Below are 4,074 nucleotides of genomic sequence, written 5' to 3'. Positions count from 1 at the left end.
TGTTGGACCAGCCAGGAGTGACCCAAAACCAGTGGTGTGTCTGGAATGGAGAAGATGTGGAAGTGGATGTCCTCGTGATGGTTGCCGGCGATGGTGAGACGGAGGGATGGAGTCCGGTGAGTGATGTGGGTCAGCAGTCGGCCATCGATAGCCCGGGTCTCTATTGCATGGGAAAGTGGTTCGGCGATAAGGCCTAGTTGCTCCACCAGGGCCGGGTCCATGAGGTTACCCCCAGCTCCAGAGTCCAGAAGAGCATTGCGGGAGAACGCCTGACCAGCTGTCTACAGGAGCACGGGCAGGAGGCAGCTGGTACCCGGCCTGGTGGAAGTGGAGGGACGGCCCGTCAGTGTCCCCACTGTCAGTGGCGGGCCCGCTCTTTTGGCCGCACCGGGCAGGTGGCAATGTGATGATCAGGAGCCCTGCAGTACAGGCACGACCAGGTGCGGATACGGCAGGGGGGCCGCCCCCGTGGCTGAGAGGGCCCCAGGGAGCGGAGAGAAGGGGGCTCATCACGTGTATTCAGCTCCGCCTTGATGTTTCGCCTTGATGTTCTCATCGAGGCCGTGCGAAGCGCGCGGTCCTCCAAGCTGGCCTCTATTGCAAGAACCCGGAAGTCAATGGAGTAATCCAGGACGCGACGAGCCCCCTGGCGGATAGTCATAAGCTCCCTGGCAGCTTGACCCTGATGAGATGAAGGTGAAAAAACAGTCTGTATTTCATCCAGGAACTCGGTGATGGTGGTGCCGATGAGCACACCACTGGAGTCCGCAGCCTCGGCCCAAGTAAGCACTTTCTCATGCAGCCGGTTGATAACATAACTGATCTTCTCTCTGTTCGTGCGAAATGTCCGTGGTTGCTGATCGAACTTTTTAAGAGCAGATGTAGATAACAGGAAGTAGAATGTGTTTCTACTTTTTCTCCTATTATCAGAACAAATGGAAACTTTTAGTCATTATTTATTATTTCTCTCTCTGACAGTTGCTGTATCAGTTGGACTGAGTGAGACTAAGAACCTGACAGGGAAAGCTGGAGAAAGCATCACTCTGAACACTGGAGTCACTGGACTACGTGGCAACTATCAGGTTCTCTGGTCATATGGTGTAGATAAACGTGTCATCATCAACTTTGACAATGGAAAACTGGAGTGGAATGAATCACAAAGATTCCAGCTGGATGAAAGGACGGGCTCTCTCACCATTCTGTCTCTCCATATCAACGACAGTGGACAGTATCAGGGCCAGATCATCAATGGGAACGGGTCACAGCAGACCTTTAACCTGACTGTTGTGGGTGAGTGTTTGGAGGCGTGTGGAGAGGCTAATCCTAAGAATGTGTGTGTGTGCATGGAGCTTCATGCAGAAAAACTAGAAACAGATAGTATAAGAACAGAGAATGCTTGAGAGCTTGACAGTTTTGGGGAAAGCTAACACTACTTAAAAGCCAAACATATAGATTTGTAATTTTTGTTAATTTCTTTGAACATCTCAGATGTTTTGGCCAGTGTGTAAGCGTTTGGTTGTCCTGCACCGCATCTGAGGTCAGACTCAGGGCAGTTGAAGTGACCTGGGTGCACGCATGGAGGTCTGCTACTCAGCTGACGGCACCCGATAGATCCGTGTATGTCTGCATTGCACTGGTACAGCTCAGATGACTCTGGGCCAGCCTGTCCGCCTCCACTGGTCAGCATCTCTCTTCTGTTTTTTTTGTTGCCTCAGATTTGAGATCAAACCATCTTTTTACTTTATCAGTTGTGTGCCTTTCTCTTTATACAGCATCTGTGTGTCTTTTTTGTTTTATTCTATATCCACTACAGATGTTACTAAATATGGCAGCTCATTCACTGTTCTTCACTTCTTAACTACTAAGTTCCTCTTTGCTTTGGAGTTTGTTGCTCGATCACCTTTAGATTTCCATTGTAGCAATCCTGGCTTTCTCAACTTCTCTTTTCAGTTTCTGTGTGAGATGTGTGCACACGGCCCTGCTGTCTCATGCCCTTTGTTGGGCATTGGCAGGCAGCTAACCTATGCTAATTAGGAATGACTGGCAAGCGCTTTCAACTTACAGGCACATGGGCTTCATCAATATAAGAAAACTGGTGTGAACAATTCTGTGGTTTAAGATCTTGCTCATGAATCAGACGTAAACTTTTCTTAGGACCTTTCTTAAGAACAACCTACTAAGAAATTTAAGAAAACACTTAGGAAGATGTTGGTGAATGGTCTTATACTTATATAGTGCTTTTCTAAGCATTTTAGCACACTCAAAGTGCTTTCACACTATTTTGCCATTCATACACTGGTGACATCACCAGAAGCAACTGGGTGTTCAGCGTCTTCCTCATGGACACTTCGACGTGTAGACTGGATAAGCCGGGAATCAAACCACCAACCTTCAGATTATGAAATGACCCGCTCATCCTCCTGAGCCACAGCCACCCGAAGTCAATTAAATTGACTGGACTGGCTTAAATTATTGGCCAAACTTATGTTATGACTGATACCTCACTAATGGACAATATTTTAGCCAATAACAAGAAACTGCAGCACAGAAATAAGATGTGTTTGCATTACTCATGTGTCACCATTAAACAGTGATATAAGAACACTTAAAACTTTAATTTGGAACTTTAAAACATCAGGAAGAAAAATGGCATTTTGCTGCCCTCTTTGGTTCTATGGTTATAGCCTGTTTAACCACTGACCCCACCCAGCGACACTGGTGTGTGTGGTCAAAACGTCTTTTGTCGTCGTTCTTATTAAGGTATTCTTGTTTACTTTAATTGCTTACATCTAAAATAAAGATACTGACCTCAGATGTCCTGTATCTGTTGGGCTACAGTTTTGATAAGCTGGCCCTAACTGTTGGCTAGTCTGCAATCTGTGAGGTTGTCTAACTGCTCATGTTTTTTGCTCAACTGGACTTCACTATAGCAGTGTTGCCAGATCTTGGTAGTTTACTTTAGTGATTACAATTTTATCATCTCCAGTAGAAAAGATGGCCAAAACTGCAAAAGTTAAAACAAGCAGAATTATCATTTAAGGTATACAATTAGCATGGAATGATGAGATGTAAATGCACAGAGACTCTGATTAGAGATCAAAATTGTTTGTGGACTGGAGGTGATGACAGCCAAAAATTGTTAAAAGGTAGAGTAACACCCACTGAACAACTCGTTTATCCCTGTTATTTGATCTTATATAATCAGTAGTAATTTTTTTTAAAAAGTGCTTTGATTAGTAATGTGCAACAGATTTTTTTCCTGAAAAATAACATGTAACTTGCTTGAATAAGTATAAAAGGAATAAAAGAAAAAGCCTTGAGTCTGTCAGGCCAAGTTAGAGTTACTGTGGAAGTGTAACCTGCATCATTTATGTGATTATTTCTGCTCCTCACAGACTTTAAAATGTGTCTTGCTTACTGACAACACTGTAATCCTTTCCTCTGTTTGTTGTCATGACATCCTCATCATTTTTCTGACATGCTTTTTCTGTATACAGCCTGTCATTTATGGCCGCTTCCTACTTTAGTGACACAGTTAATAGGTGTTCAGGATGCATATGTGTGTGTGTGGGTGGTTCAAGGCAGACAGAAACACTGCAACAAAGACAAAAACATGACCTTTATTTGTCCTTGTGAACTGGTTTAACAGCACATGGTGGTAACGGAAAGAAAGGCACAGATAAGGACGGCGACAACAAGAGGAGAGTGAGTCTGAGAGAGATAGTGAAAGAGGCAAAGATAAAAAAAAATGGCATACAGGGAAAAAAGAGAAGCACCAAACAATGAAAGGGAGACTTAGCAGACAGACAAATGCACATCTCCACCTGTAATCGCCTCCTGCAGGTCAGCTTCAGCCTTGACTTGCCACAATCCTCCAACTAACACTGAGCCAAGCCATCAAACACTATCTCCTCTTCTACCTCATAACTGACTCCCTCTTTTCTCTCTCTTTGCACAAACAGAAAAGACCTTGATGTTTTTCCAATAATTGGCAGCAGGGGTTGACTTTTTTTCTCCAGCCCCCCTCCCCCTTCTCTTTTTTTATGTTCATCTTTCTCTCTCTTTCTTCTTTTT

At 44.5% G+C, this 4,074-nt stretch overlaps 1 long non-coding RNA gene across 1 annotated transcript in view; it reads left to right on the top strand.

Moving 5' to 3' along the window:
• Window positions 1-4,074, top strand: part of LOC109957960 (uncharacterized) — a 35,693-nt gene that overhangs the window by 30,939 nt on the left and 680 nt on the right. The window lies entirely within an intron of this gene.

This window comes from Monopterus albus, unplaced genomic scaffold (assembly GCF_001952655.1).
Source record: "Monopterus albus unplaced genomic scaffold, M_albus_1.0 scaffold29.1, whole genome shotgun sequence".
NCBI lineage: Eukaryota > Metazoa > Chordata > Actinopteri > Synbranchiformes > Synbranchidae > Monopterus > Monopterus albus.
Note: the sequence above shows the minus strand (reverse complement) of the source record. Positions and strands in the feature narration are given on the sequence as shown.